At 43.7% G+C, this 16,243-nt stretch overlaps 1 protein-coding gene across 2 annotated transcripts in view; it reads right to left on the bottom strand.

Moving 5' to 3' along the window:
• Positions 1–16,243, bottom strand: part of LOC140738213 (sialate:O-sulfotransferase 2-like) — a 541,075-nt gene that overhangs the window by 523,870 nt on the left and 962 nt on the right. The gene's annotated exons all lie outside the window — the stretch shown is intronic.

The raw sequence follows: 16,243 nt of genomic DNA, 5'->3' as shown, positions 1-16,243 counted from the left end.
AGTGACACTAAAGATTTTGACACCAATTAGATACTCATACAGAAAAGACACTTAAAAGAGGTGTCAGGATTATTTAATGCAGTTTCCTGCACAAAAGTGTAAGGAGACCAAAATAAATGTTACTCTGGATCTGATGTACAAAAGAAAAAACCAAACATGTACAAAAAAAGATAAAGAAAAAATAATAACAACAAAATTGTACAATAAATATAAATACATATACATAGATTGAGTGTATGCCCATAAAATTGATGCCAGCCTGTACAAAAGGTGACTGAAGAGAAATAATAAAGTAGTGAGGAATTAGTGAGTGGAAGTGTTGATCTGTCTTCCCACTTGGGGAAGGTAACTATTTCTGAGTCTGGTGATCCTGGCATAGATGTTATGTAGCCTCCTCCCTGATGGGAGTGGGACAAACAGTCTATGAGCAGGGTTGGTGGGATTCTTCATGATGTTACTGGCTCTTTTCTGGCATCTTTCTGTATATACGAGGGGTGATTGATAGGTTCGTGGCCTAAGGTAGGAGTCAATTTTAGAAAACCTAGCACATTTATTTTTCAACATAGTCCCCTCCTACATTTACACACTTAGTCCAGCGGTCGTGGAGCAAACGGATCTTGGACCTCAGGAAAGTGTCCACAGCGGGGTGATTGAAATGTTCGTGGCCTAAGGTAGAAGGAGATGAGATATACAGCTCTCGTTACATGCATATGCAGGTCAACTCTTTGAGTGATTATGCAGAAAGTTTGAAGTTAGTAACTCATCAGATAACTCATCAGGGGTGATTGATAAGTTTATGGCCTAAGGTAGAAGGAGACGTGTGATTAACCAAGCTTTCTGTATAATCACTCAAATAGTTGACTTCCATGTGCATGTAACGAGAGCTGTATAACTCATCTCCTTCTACCTTAGGCCAGGAACTTATCAATCACCCATCTGTGGACACTTCCTGGAGGTCCAAGATCCGTATGCGCCATGACCACTGGACTAAGTGTGTAAATGTAGGAGGGGACTATGTTGAAAAATAAATGTGCTAGGTTTTCTAAAATTGACTCCTTCTACCTTGGGCCATGAACTTATCAATCATCCCTCGTATGTCCTTGATAACAGGTAGGCTGGTGTCAGTGATGGGTTAGGCAATTTTGACTACCCATCGTAGACCCTTCCTGTCTGCTGCAGTGTAGTTTCTGTACAAAGCAGTCATGCAGCTTGTTAGGATTCTCTCTTCTGCATGTCTATAGAATAATGTGAGTATGGAGTGAGTATGGATGTGCAAAGTCCAGCTCTCCTCAGGAAGTTTAGGCATTGGTGACTTTTCTTAACTGTGTAGGATGTGTTTTCGGATCACATCCGGTGACTAGTGGTGTGCCTCAGGGATCTGTACTGGGTCCAATGTTGTTTGTCATATGCATTAATGATCTGGATGTTGGGGTAGTAAATTGGATTAGTAAGTATGCAGATGATACTAAGGTAGGTGGTGTTGTGAATAATGAAGTAGGTTTTCAAAGCTTGCAGAGAGATTTAGGCCAGTTAGAAGAGTGGGCTAAAAGATGGTAGATGGAGATTAATGCTGATAAGTGTGAGGTGCTACATTTTGGTAGGAATAATCCAAGTAGGACATACATGGTAAATGGTAAGGCATTGAAGAATGCAGTAGAACAGAGTGATCTAGGAATAATGTTGCATAGTTCCCTAAAGGTGGAATCTCATGTGGATAGGGTGGTGAAGAAAGCTTTTGGTATGTTGGCCTTTATAAATCAGAGCATTGAATATAGGAGTTGGGATGTAATGTTAAAATTGTATAAGGCAGTGGTAAGGCCGAATTTGGAGTATTGCGTATAGTTCTGGTCACCGAATTATAGGAAAGAGAGAGTACAGTGAAGATTTACTAGAGTGTTACCTGGATTTCAGCACCTAAGTTACAGGGAAAGGTTGAACAAATTAGGTCTTTATTCTTTGGAGCGTAGAAGGTTGAGGGGGGACTTGATAGAGGCATTTAAAATTGTGAGGGGGATAGATAGAGTTGATGTGGATAGGCTTTTTCCATTGAGAGTAAGGGAAATTCAAACAAGAGGACACGAGTTGAGAGTTAGGGGGCAAAAGTTTAAGGGTAACACGAGGGGGAATTTCTCTACTCAGAGATTGGTAGCTGTGTGGAACGAGCTTCCAGTAGAAGTGGTAGAGGCAGGTTCAGTATTGTCATTTAAAGTAAAATTGGATAGGTATATGGACAGGAAAGGAATGGAGGGTTATGGGCTGAGTGCGTGTCAGTGGGACTAGGTGGGAGTAAGTGTTTGGCATGGACTAGAAGGGCTGAGATGGCCTGTTTCCGTGCTGTAATTGTTAGATGGTTATATGGTTATATCATGAGAAATTGTCTATGATTGTCAAGCACTTTTCAATGAATGAAGTCTTTAAACTCATGTGTCAACCAATGGGTTTGATGTTTGCTGAGGATGGATGGCCTCAGACAAAGCAGCTGATTTGACTGCAAACATTTATAGGGAAAACAGTATTTAAAACAAACAGAGGAAATAGTGCACAGGAAACTACAATCTGAGCAAGGCATTTTCACCTCACAAGCAATGACTGATAGGTAACTGTAAATGAATTACAGACTTCAATGGAATCCAAGTTACTTCAGTAATGTAATCACCAAGCTGTGCTAATAGTGAAGAGTCCCAATATCACAGAACATAGATTAGTTGTACAATACAGGCTCTTCAGCGCACGACGTTGCTGCAGAATTTTAACCTTCCCCAAGATCAACCTAACCATACAAAGTACATGTGCATATTGCCATATATAACCCTGCAATTGGTGGTGAATGCAAACGCAATTTTAGCATTCATTTCAAGAGGACTTGAATATAAAAGCAAGGTTGTAATGTTGAGGCTTTATAAGACAATGGTAAGGCCTCACGTGGAGTATTGTGAGCAGCTTTGGACCGCTTATCTAAGAAAGGATGTGCTGACATTGGAGAGGACTTGGAGGAGGTTCACGAAAATGACTTTGGGTATGAAAGGGTTACCACAAGATGACCGATTGATGGCTCTGGGCCTATACTCAGTAGAATTCAGAAGAATAATGAGGGATCTCATTGAAACCTATTGAATATTGAAAGGTCCAGACAGATAGAGTGGATGCAGAGATGATGTTTCCTGTGGTGGGGGAGCCTAGGACCAGAGGGCACAGCCTCAGATACAGGGATGTCCATTTAAAATGGAGAGGAGTAGTAATTTCTTTAGCCAGAGAGTGGCAAATCTGAAAAATTCAGTACTACAGGGATCTGTGAAGGCCAAGTCATTGGGTATATTTCAGGCTGAGGCTGATAGGTTCTTAACTAATCAGGGCATGAAGGATTACAGGAAGAAAGCAGGGGATTGAGGCTGAGAGGGAACTGGATCAGCCATGATGAAATAGCAGAGCAAACACAATGGGCCAAATAGCCTAATTTTGCTCATATTTCATGGTATATGTTTCAATAACAATCATCTTGAATTTAAACTATCCCATATTCCACCAGTCACCTACACCCAACAGGCAACTTACAATGGCCAATTAACCTACCAACCTGCTTGCATTTGGGATCCCCAGAATCCAGGATACCTTCAAAAAGTAATGCCTCAAAAAGGCAACATCCATCATTAAGGAAGCCCATCACCCACAATATGCCCTCTTCTCATTGTTACCAACAAGGAAGTGGTACAGCAGTCTGAAGACACAGACACATAGATAAATACACACACACACACACACTCAGATACACACTGTACCTTTTATTGTAACTTATAGCTTTTATTATGTATTGCAATGTGCTGCTGCTGCAAAACAACAGATTTCATGACATATGCATTGATATTGACAATGATTCTGATTCCAAAGGAACTGGAATGCCTGAATGAAACCCTCATGCTTTCAGGGAGAACCTGCAGATTACACACAGACAACACCCTTGGACAGGGCAAAATCCAGATCACTGGAACTGAGACATTATCTCTGCTTGCTGTGCCACTCTTGAAGGCTGAAGAATCTGTCCGGACTGCTGTACCTTCTGTACAGTTATTGGATTAGTTTTTGATCACAGACCCTTCCCAGTTAGAGTGTTACCTAATGAAAGCCCAGCTAATATCTTCACAGAGTGGATTCAATGGGCAAAACAGCCTCCATTGCTGTAACCATTCATCTTGACTCTATCAGATCTGCCCTGAAGGTGAAGATTATTCTTCAGGACCACAAATGACCTGCTTCAGTCGGGTTACAATTAAAGAGAAAAAACTATTTTGCAACAGTTGTAATGTCTTGAGGCTGAAGATTAACTCTTGATTTCATAATCTAACTTGTTGTGGCCGTTGCACATTATTTGCCTGTCTGCACTCCTCTTTCTCTGTAACTGCAACATGATATTCTGAATTCTGTTCTCTCTTAACTACCAAAACCTACAGCACAATACAGGCCCTTCGACCCACAACACAGTGCCAAACATGTATTTACTTAGAAATTACCTAAGGTTACACAGAGCCCTCTATTTTTCTAAACTCGATGTCCCTGCCCAGGAACCTCCTAAAAGACGCTATCGTATCCGCCTCCACCAGCGTCGCCTGCGGCCCATTCCATACTCTCACTATTCTCTGTATAAAAAAACTTACCCCTGACATCTCCTCTGTACTTACGTCCAAGCACCTTAAAACTACGCCCACTCAGGTTAGCCATTTCAGCCCTGGAAAACGCCTCTGACTATCCACATGATCAATGCCTCTCATCATCTTATGCACCTCTATCAGGTCACCTCTCATCCTATGTCATTCCAAGAAGAAAAAGCCAAGTTCACTCAACCTATTCTCATAAGACATGCTCCTCAATCCAGGCAACATCCTTGTAAATCTTCTCTGCACCCTTTCTATGGTTTCCACATCCTTCCTGTAGTGAGGTGACCAGAACTGAGCACAGTACTCCAAATGGGGCCTGACCAGGGTCCTATATAGCTGTAACATTACCTCTCAGCTCTTAAACTCAATCCCATGGTTGATGAAGGCCAATGCACCATATGCCTTCTTAACCAGAGTCAACCTGCGCAGCAGCTTTGAGTGTCCTATGGACTCGACCCCAAGATCCCTCTGATCCTCTACACTACCAAGAGTCTTACCATTAATACTACATTCTGCCATCATATTTGACCTGCCAAAATGAACCACCTCATACTGATCTGGGTTGAACTCCATCTGCCACTTCTCAGCCCAGTTTTGCATCCTATCAATGTCCCACTATAACCTTTGACAGCCCTCCACACTATCCACAACACCTCCAACCTTTATGTCATCAGCAAATTTACTAACCCATCCCTCCACTTCCTCATCCAGGTCATTTATAAAAATCACGAAGAGAAGGGGTCCCAGAACAGATCCCTGAGGCACACCACTGGTCACCTACCTCCATCCAGAACATGACCCGTCTACAACCACTTTTTGCCTTCTGTGAGCAAGCCAATTCTGGATCCATAAATCAAGGTCCCCTTGGATACCATGCCTCCTTACTTTCTCAATAAGCCTTGCATGGGGTACCTTACTAAATGCCTGCTGAAATCCATATACACTACATCTTCATCAATGTGTTTAGTCACATCCTCGAAAAATTCAATCAGGCTCGAAAAGCATGACCTGCCTTTGACAAAGCCATGCTGACTATTCGTAATCATATGATGCCTCTCTAAATGCTCATAAATCCTGCCTCTCAGGATCTTCTCCATCAATTTCCCAACCACTGAAGTAGACTCACTGGTCTATAATTTCCTGGGCTATCTCTGCTCCCTTTCTTGAATAAGGGAACAGCATATGCAACCCTCCAATCCTCCAGAACCTCTCCTATCCCCATTGATGATGCAGAAAGCATTGCTAGAGGCTCAGCAATCTCCTCCCTCGTCTCCTACCATAGCCTGGGGTACATCTCATCCAGTCCCGGAGTCTTATCTAACTTGAAGCTTTCCAAAAGCTCCAGCACATCCTCTTTCTTAATGTCTATATGCTCAAGCATTTCAATCCACTGTAAGTTATCCCTACAATCACCAAGATCTTTTTCTGTAGTGCATACCAAAGCAAAGTATTCATTAAGTATCTCTGCTATCTCCTCCAGTTCCATACACACTTTTCCACTGTCACACTTGATTGGTCCTATTCTCTCATGTCTTATGCTCTTGCTTTTCACATACTTGTATAATGCCTTGGGGTTTTCCTTAATCCTGCTCGCCAAGGCCTTCTCATGGCTCCTTCCGGCTCTCCTAATTTCATTTTTAAGCTCCTTCCTGCTAGACTTATAATCTTCTAGATCTCTATCATTACCTAGTTTTTTGAACCATACATAAGTTTTCTTTTCTTCTTGCCTAGATTTTCACCAACCTCTGTCCACCATGGTTCTTGTACCCTACCCATCCTTTCCCTGTCTCCTTGAAACGTATATATGCAGAACTTCACGCAAATATCCCCTGAACACTTGCCACATTTCTGCCGTACATTTCCCTGAGAACATCCGTTCCCAATTTATGCTTCCAAGTTCCTGCCTGATATCTTCATATTTCCCCTTACTCCAATTAAACACTTTCCTAACTTGTCTGTTCCTATCCCTCTCCAATGCTATGATCACTATCTCCAAAATGCTCTCCCCCGAAAGACCTGACACCTGATCAGGTTCACTTCCCAATACCAGATCAGGTACAGCCTCTCCTCTTGTAGGCTTATCTACATATAGTGTCAAGAAACCTTCCTGAACACACCTAAGAAACTCCACCCCTTCTAAACCCCTCACTCTAGGGAGATGCCAATCAATATTTGGGAAATTAAAATCTCCCGCCACTGCAACCCTGATGTGACAGACAGACAGACATACTTTATTGATCCCGAGGGAAACTGGGTTTCATTACAGTCGCACCAACCAAGAATAGTGAAGAAATATACCAATATAAAACCATAAACATTTAAATAATAATAAGCAAATTATGCCAAGTGGAAATAAGTCCAGGACCAGCCTATTGGCTCAGGGTGTCTGACACTGCGAGGGAGGAGTTGTAAAGTTTGATGGCCACAGGCAGGAATGACTTCCTATGACACTCAGTTTTGCATCTCAGTGGAATGAGTCTCTGGCTGAATATACTCCTGTGCCTAACCAGTACATTATGGAGTGCATGGGAGACATTGTCCAAGATGGCATGCAACTTGGACAGCATCCTCTTTTCAGAGAGAGTCCAGTTCCACCCCCACAACATCACTGGCCTTACGAATGAGTTTGTTGATTCTGTTGGTGTCTGCTACCCTCAGCCTGCTGCCCCAGCACACAATGGCAAACATGATAGCATTGGCCACCACAGACTCGTAGAACATCCTCAGCATCGTCCGGCAGATGTTAAAGGACCTCAGTCTCCTCAGGAAATAGAGACGGCTCTGACCCTTCTTGTAGACAGCCTCAGTGTTCTTTGACCAGTCCAGTTTATTGTCAATTCGTATCCCCAGGTATTTGTAATCCTCCACTATGTCCACACTGACCCCTTGGATGGAAACAGTGGTCACCGGTGCCTTAGCCCTCCTCAGGTCCACCACCAGCTCCTTAGACTTTTTCACATTAAGCTGCAGATGATTCTGCTCGCACCACGTGACAAAGTTTCCCACTGTAGCCCTGTACTCAGCCTCATCTCCCTTGCTGATGCATCCAACTATGGCCGAGTCATCAGAAAACTTCTGAAGATGGCAAGACTCTGTGCAGTAGTTGAAGTCCGAGGTGTAGATGGTGAAGAGAAAGGGAGACAGGACAGTCCCCTGTGGAGTCCCAGTGCTGCTGACCACTCTGTCTGACACACAGTGTTGCAAGCGCACGTACTGTGGTCTGCCAGTCAGGTAATCAATAATCCATGACACCTATTACACCTTTACAGAATCTGTCTCCCTATCTGCTCCTCGATGTCCCTGTTACTATTGGTGGTCTATAAAAAACACCCAGTAGAAGTATTGATCCCTTCCTATTCCTAACTCCACCCACAGAGACTCTGTAGACAGCCCCTCCATGACTTCCTCCTTTTCTGCAACTGTGACACTATCTCTGATCAGCAGTGCCATGCCCCTATCTCTTTTGCCTCCCTCCCTGTCCTTTCTGAAACATCTATAGTCTGGGACTCTAAGTAACCATTCCTGCCCCTGAACCATACGAGTCTCGGTAATGGCCACAACACCATAGCTCCAAGTACTGATCCACGCTCTAAGCTCAACTGCTTTGTTCATGATGCTTCTTACATTAAAATAGACACATCTCAAACCATTGGTCTGAGTGCAACCCTTCTCTATCACTGCCTATCCTCCCTCACGCACTGTCTCCAAGCTTTCGCTATTTGTGAGCCAACAGCCCCTTCCTCCATCTCTTCAGTCCAGTTCCCACCACCCAACAAATCTAGTTTAAACTCTCCCCAATAGCCTTGCCAAACCTCCCTGCCAGGATATTGGTATCCCTCACATTCAAGTGCAACCCATCCTTTTTGTACAGGTCCCGCCTGCCGCAAAAGAGGTCCTAATGATCCAGAAATCTGAATCCCTGCCCCCTGCTCCAATCCCTCAGCCACGCATTTATCCTCCACCTCACTTTATTCCTATATTCACTGTCGCATGGCACAGGCAATAATCCCGAGATTACTACCTTTGCGGTCCTGCTTCTCAACTTCCTTCCTAACTTCCTATAGTCTGTTTTCAGGACCTTCTTCCTTTTCCTACCCATGTCGTTGGTACCAATATGTACCACGACCTCTGGCTGTTCAGCTTCCCACTTCAAGATGTTGTGGATGTGATCAGAAGCATCCTGAACCCTGGCACCTAGGAGGCAAACTACCATCCGCGTTTCTTTCCTGTGTCCACAGAATTGTCTGTCTGACCCCCTAACTATAGAGTCCCCTATTACTGCTGCCTTCTTCCTTTCCCTACCCTTCTGAGCCACAGGGTCAGACTCTGTGCCAGTAGCACGTGGTCACTGTTGCTTTGCCCAGGTAGGCCATCCCCCCACAACAGTACTCAAACAGGAGTTCTTATTATTAAGGGGGTCAGCCACAGGGGTACTCTCTAGTATCTTCATGATCTTTTGCGGTGGCACTCAAACAAGAGCTTTCCTGCCTACCCCCTCACTGTTTCTTGACAAACAGTAAACCAACACATTTAACCTTGAGGTTATGTTTATAAAAAATATTTTAAAAGTTTGTGTATCACCTCCTTTGAACATCATCTGCAAGTGAAGGATTATCAGTTAGAGGATCCAAGTGAGCACCAAGGAGTCAATCTTTTTTTAATTCTCCACCATCAATTACACTCATGTGATGCAATTAACTAATTCATGTTCAAAGGTACAATTTAATCTTTGGAATGTGAAAGCAAACTGGAAGAAACCCACACAATCACAAAGATAACGTACAAACTCCTTATAGACTGTGGTGGGAATTGAACTTGTGTTGCTGGTGGCATAAAAGCATTATGCTAACTCAACACTACTGTGCCATCTCCTAAAAATAAGCCCTTCCACTCTGCATTTGGGGTGGGAAGGTGTCATAAAGCCAATGATGTGCTAGATGCCAGAGGTCCTATAAAACCATAAGACATAGGAGCAGAATTAGGTCATTCAACTCATCAAATCTGCTCTGCCATTCCATCCCAGATCCTATTCACCTGCCTTCGCACCATATCCTTTGATGCCCTGACCGATCAGGAAAAGATCAAATTTCGCCTTAAATATACAGACGGACTTGACCTCCACTGCAGTGTGTGGCAGAGCATTCCACAGATTCACTTCTCTCTGGCTGAAAAAGATCCTCCTCATCCCTGTTCTAAAAGGTCACCCCTCAATTTGGTGGCTGTGCCCTCTAGTTCTGGATATCCCTACCATAGGATACATCCTCTCCACATCCAACTTATCTAGTCCTTTCAACATTCAGTAGCTTTCAATGAGATCCCCATACATTCTTCTAAATTACAGTGAGTACAAGCCCAGGAAGTTGCTCCTATTTTAATCCCGTCATTTCTGGAATTATCCTCATTAACCCCCTCTGGACTCTCTCCAATGACAACACATCCTTTCTGAGATATGGGGCCCAAAACTGTTGACAATTCTCCAAGTGCAGCATGACTAGTGTCTTATAAAGGCTCAGCTTTATCTCCTTGCTTTTATATTCTATTCCCCTTGAAATAAATGGCAAAACTGCATTTTCTTTCTTTTCCACAGGCTTAACCTGTAACTTAACTTTCTGTGAGTCTTGCACAAGGACTCTCAAGTCCCTCTGCACCTCTGATGTTTGAACCTTCTCCCCATTTAGATAATAGTCTGCACTATTGTTCCTTTTACCAAATGCATTATAAGAATGCAAGAAATGGGAGCAGGAGTAGGTCATCCGGCCCATCGAACCTGCCTGCCATTCAATAAGATCATGGCTGATCTGTCCGTAAACTCAGCTCCATCTACCTGCCTTTTCCTCAATACCTTTAATTCCATTACTATGTAAAAACCTATCTAACTGTTTCTTAAATATATTTCGTGAAGAAGCCTCAACTGCTTCCCTGGGCAGAGAATTCCACAGATTCATCACTCTCTGGGAAAAACAGTTTCTCCTCATCTCTGTCCTAAATCTTCTCCCCTGAATCTTGAGGCAATGTCCCCTAGTTCAAGTCTCAACTACCAATGGAAACAACTTTCCTACTTCTATCTTATCTATCCCTTTCAAAATTTTGAATGCTTCTGTAAGATCCCCTCTCATTCTTCTGAACTCCAAAGAGTATAGTCCCAGGTGACTCAATCACTCCTCATAGGTTAACCCCTTCATCCCTGGAATCAACCTGGTCAACCTCCTCTGCACTGCCTCCAAAGCCAGTATATTCTTCCTCAAGTATAGAGACCAGAACTGCACACAGTACTCCAGGTGTGGCCTCACCAGTACCCTGTATAGTTGTGGCATAACCTCCCAGCTCTTGAATTCAATCCCTCTAGCAATGAAGGCCAACATTCTGTTTGCCTTCTTAATAACCTGTTGTACCTGCAAGCCAGCTTTTTGCAATTCAGGCACAAGCACTCCCAAGTCCCTCTGCACAACAGCATGCTGCAATCTTTCACCATTTAAATAATAATCTGCTCTTTTATTATTCCTTCCAAAGTGGATGATCTCGCATTTACCAACATTGTATTCCATCTGCTAGACCTTGGCCCACTCACTTAACCTATCTATATCCCTCTGCAGACTCTCCACATCCTCTGTACAATTTGCTTTTCCACTCAGTTTGGTGTCATCAGGAAATTTGACTACACTATACTCAATCCCCTCTTCCAAATCATCAATGTAAATGGTAAACAGCTGCGGGCCCAGCACCGACCCATGTTGCACCCCACTCACCACAGACTGACAACTGGAGAAACACCCATTTACACCAACTCCCTGCCTTCTATTGGTTAACCAATCCACTATCCATGCCAATACACTTCCTCCGACTCCATGCATCTGTATCGTATTTATAAGTCTCTTGTGCAGCACCTTCCCAACATGTGATGAACCCTGCTAAAGATTCAGTGGTGAGTGGGCCCAGTCCATGTAGAGTGGTGCTTTTCCCACTGTTGAAAGGCCTGGACAGAGTGGACAGAGACAGAATGCTTCCTATAGTGGGGAAGTCTAGGACTAAAGGGTACAGCCGCAGGATAGAAGAATGTTCCTTTCAGACAGAGACGAGGAGGAATTTATTTAGCCAAATGGTGGCCAACCTGTGGAATTTATTGCCACCATCAACTGTGAAGGCCAAACATTGGGTATATTTAAAGCAGAAGTTGATAGGTTCTTGATTAGTAAGGTCTTCAAAGGTTATGGCTTCACAAGAGAATGCTGTTGAGAGGGATAATAAATCAGCCATGATGGAATAGTGGAGCGGACTGAATGGGCCAAATGGCCTAATTTTGCTCTGATGCCTTATGGTTTTAAGTTTGCTCAGAAACAACCGACCTAGGATGATTCATACCAAAATGCAACAGGGCACTGCTGCCCGGCCTTGGATTGTCAGAATAAATTCATAATATTATATATGAAGAGATTGTGGGTTGTTGGTTTCTTTTCTAGCATCATAAGCTCCAGGGCCAATGGACAAAGTAGATCTCCTTTTAACCAGAGTTTTGCAAGCCTATGAAGCAGGAATCTGGTGGGGGAATAATTCCCATGGAGGAGGGTTGGAACCCAGGGCTAAGCTGACAGCAGCTACACTACTGCAATGGAACAATCATAAACACAAGAGATTCTGCAGGGCTGGTAGGAAGGGGCAGAAGGCAGAATTTTAAAAAAGTGGGGGAGTGTAAGGAGTACAAGCTGACAAGTGATAGATGAAGCCAGATGAGTTGGAAGGGGTGGGTTGGAGATGGGGGTTGATGTAAGAAACTGGAAAGGAATAGGTGGAAGAGATAAAGGGCTGACAAAGGAAGAATCTGATAGGAGAGGAGAGAAAGGGAAGGAAGAAGTGCACTAGTTGCACCAACTACGATCGTCATAGTTTCTCAAATATTTCTGGGTGAAAACAGATCTCGTACAGATCAACCGTTGACTGAACATAATGAGGGAAAAGTAGAGATGCTATTGCAACAGCAATCTAGAGGTCAAGCATGGCAGGATGATGTTACTGGGACTGGAAGGCTTGCGTAATAGGGCTGGAGCTTTCTCCCTGGAGAGACTTTATGGAAGCTTCTAAAATCATGAAGGCTTAGATAAGATGGACCATGACCTTAGCTAAGATGGTCATGGTCCTATTATGCAGGGTAAGGGAGTCTAAAACTGGAGGGGATAGCATTAAGGTAAGAAGAAAAAGATTTCAAAGGGACCTGAGGGGTAACTTTTTAAAGTCTAGTGCATATATTGAACAAGCTGTAGAGGCAGATACAATTACAACAGTAAACAGACATTTAGACAGTACCATGGATAGGAATGGCCGAATACAGGTGCGGTACTGGCTAGCTCAGGCAGGTACCTCAGTTGGCACTGACATGTCAGGCTGAAAGACCCATTCTTTATGACTACATACTGACACGAAACTTTGTAAAACTGAACTTAGTTCCAATTTAGAAATAAAGAGCCCATTGAAGTGATGGTGATCACATAGCTTATGTCATTTTTGGCTCTTTGGCTGCAGGGGAAGTGCCGGAGGACTGGAGAATGGCAAATGTAGTTCCCCTGTTTAAAAAAGGTAATAGGAAGAAACCTGGGAACTATAGACTGGTGAGTCTTATGTCAATGGTATGCAAACTACTGGAAAGGATTCTTAAGGATAAGATCTATGAGCATTTTGAGAAGTACAGTCTACTCATGGATAGTCAACATGGCTTTGTGAAGGGAAGATCGTGCCTCACGAGCCTGATTGAGTTCTTTGAAGAGGTAACAAAAGAAATTGATGAGGGTAGGGCAGTGGATGTGGTCTACATGGACTTTAGCAAAGCATTTGACAAGGTCCCTCATCAGAGACTCATCCAGAAAGTCATGAGGCATGGGATAAGTGGAACCTTGCTGTTTGGATAAAAAAATTGGCTTAAAGGAAGAAAGCAGAGGGTAGTTGTGGAAGGAAAGTATTCTGCCTGGAGGTCGGTGACTAGTGGAGTGCCGCAGGGATCTGTCCTGGGACCCCTGCTATTTGTGATTTTTATAAATGACCTGAATGTAGAGGCAGAAGGATGGGTGAGTAAGTTTGCAGATGACACAAAGATTGGAGGAATTGTGGATGGAGCTATAGGTGGTCAAAGGTTACAAGAGGATATAGACAGGCTGCAGAGTTGGGCAGAAAAATGGCAGATGGAGTTCAATCTGGACAAGTGTGAGGTGATGCATTTTGAAAGGACAAACCAGAAGACTGAGTACAGGATTAATGGTCAGTTACTTAAGAGTGTGGATGAACAAAGGGACCTTGGGGTTCAAATCCATACATCCCTCAAGGTCACTGCACAGGTTGATAGGGTAGTTATGAAGACCTATGGGATGCTAGGCTTCATTAACAGGGGGATTGATTTCAGGAGAGGTCATGTTGCAACTCTACAAATCTCTGGTGAGACCACACTTAGAGTACTGTGATCAATTCTGGTCACCTCATTATAGGAAGGATGTGGAAGCTATGGAGAGGATGCAGAGGAGATTTACCAGGATGTTGCCTGGATTGGAGAACAAGTCATATGAAGCAAGGTTAGCAGAGCTGGGACTTTTCTCTTTGGAATGTAGAAGAATGAGAGGGGACTTGATAGAGGTCTACAAGATTATGAGAGGCATAGATAGGGTGGATAGTCAGTACCTGTTTCCCAGGGCACCAATAGCAAACACCAGAGGGCATATGTACAAAATGAAGGGAGGGAAGTTTAGGGGAGACATCAGGGGTAAGTTTTTTTTTTACACAGAGGGTTGTGAGTGCCTGGAATGACTTGCCAGGGATGGTGGTGGTGGCTAAAACATTAGGGGTATTTAAGAGCCTCTTGGACAGGCACATGGATGAAAGAAAAATGGAGGGTTATGGGGTAGTGTGGGTTTAGTACTTTTTTTTAAGGAATATATGGTTCGGCACATCGAGGGCTAAAGGGCCCGTACTGTGCTGTAGTGTTCTACGGTTCATTTTTTTAAAAAAGCAAAAGCCCTGTCAGGTAACGAATGTACTACTGATGTACTCTGGGTTTATAAGTAACTAAAACCAGAAAAGCTGCCCCAGCCGGCCAGCTTCATCATAATTTTCTCAGGGCCACCGGAATGGGCAAACAAAACGCCAGACTTAGAATTGAATCTGAGTTCGACTATTATCCAGAACTTTAAGCAAGGCAAAACCTCCACTCACCAATCAAAGGGGTCTGGCAAAGAGCAGAATGTTCTTTAATTGTCCACGGGTGGTGAAATAGATTCAATCCGATTGGCACCTGACGGGAAAATAATTCCCAAAGCTGCTGGGAATAGAAATGGGGTTGCAAGCGAGGACTGCACGCCCTCCTTTGCTGGGACCATTCCAGGATTCAGTTCCATGTTGCGAAATGGAGGGGCAGCGGAAACAAATTCAATTCAACTTTCAAAGAAGCAATCGAAATACCTAAAAGAAAGCACACATTTGCAGGGCGGCAGGGAAAGAGCAAGGACATGGGATGAATTGAATCACTCTTGGGCAATCTGCGAGACTGCAGCGCGCCTCCAACCCCTGCGAGTTCAAGTGACCCTCTGGAAGAGGAGGACAACGCTGTCGAAGACGCTGCCTCCGGGGGCGGGGTTGATAAATTGAGACCCTGAACTCTTTCTAAAATGGGCAGCAAACATCCTGTGGTAATGATGCCTTTACAGGTGTTGTGTTACTTCAGAGCGAAAGGCAGTGAAGCATTCCTCAGGTACTCCTCTCTCTGAAACCTCCTTATCGCCCTGTTGTATCGGGGAATTGCACTCACCAGATCGGACTGAAACCCCACCATCAATTGATACAAATGGTGCAAAGACTTCAATGAGATGGTTAGAAAAACCAAGTCCCAGCTGGGAATTGCAATATTTAACTCTTCCAGTGACAGGTCGTAGTGAACAATTACGCCCCTCTTGTTTACAAGTTTTGTTAATTGCGCCGTAGGAAATAGCAACCGTTAAATACTAGTCTCCCGAGTAGATCTATGAAAGAGACCGCGGGGAAGATTCCTATCAAAGGTTCGCAGTTTCTAAATCGCTGCGAAATTAAAATGTGAAGTGTTGTATTTCATGTGTTTTTAGGAGAAAGGCCGTCTTGTCCATTGCAATAATTGCAAGAAAAAAAGACGCCATTCATTCTTACAAGAGGCCCCTTTCGCACAATATAAGGCGCCGCGGTGTGTTCTCTCTCTCTCTCTCCCCCTCTCCCTCTCTCCAGCATTGAAAAAATCCCAGATACAGCACAGCTATACAAGAGTGTTTTGTGTGTGTGTAGGTGTCAGCGTGTGTATGTGAGCGTCACTTTATAATCACAGTGTGTGTCTCATCGTACTAGTGAATATCTACTTAAAAGTCAGTGGCATTTGTCAGTGTGGATGTGAAAAAGTGTCACCGAGAAACAATCTAATTTCTCATTTTGTTTCAAGTTTTTCATTGAACTCTACGGCTCTCAGTAATGAAAGATTAACTGACAGCCAGCCTATTTTACGCGCTGTTCCATCCCGGCATATTATTTAATTGTAACAACGCTCTCGCACCTTAAATTCTTATTTACAATTAGCTGGGGAAGAAATAGCCACCCCGCCA

The sequence above is a fragment of the Hemitrygon akajei genome, chromosome 14 (assembly GCF_048418815.1).
Source record: "Hemitrygon akajei chromosome 14, sHemAka1.3, whole genome shotgun sequence".
Taxonomy (NCBI): domain Eukaryota; kingdom Metazoa; phylum Chordata; class Chondrichthyes; order Myliobatiformes; family Dasyatidae; genus Hemitrygon; species Hemitrygon akajei.
The sequence above is the reverse complement of the archived record's forward strand: the minus strand, read 5'-3'. Positions and strand labels throughout refer to the sequence as shown.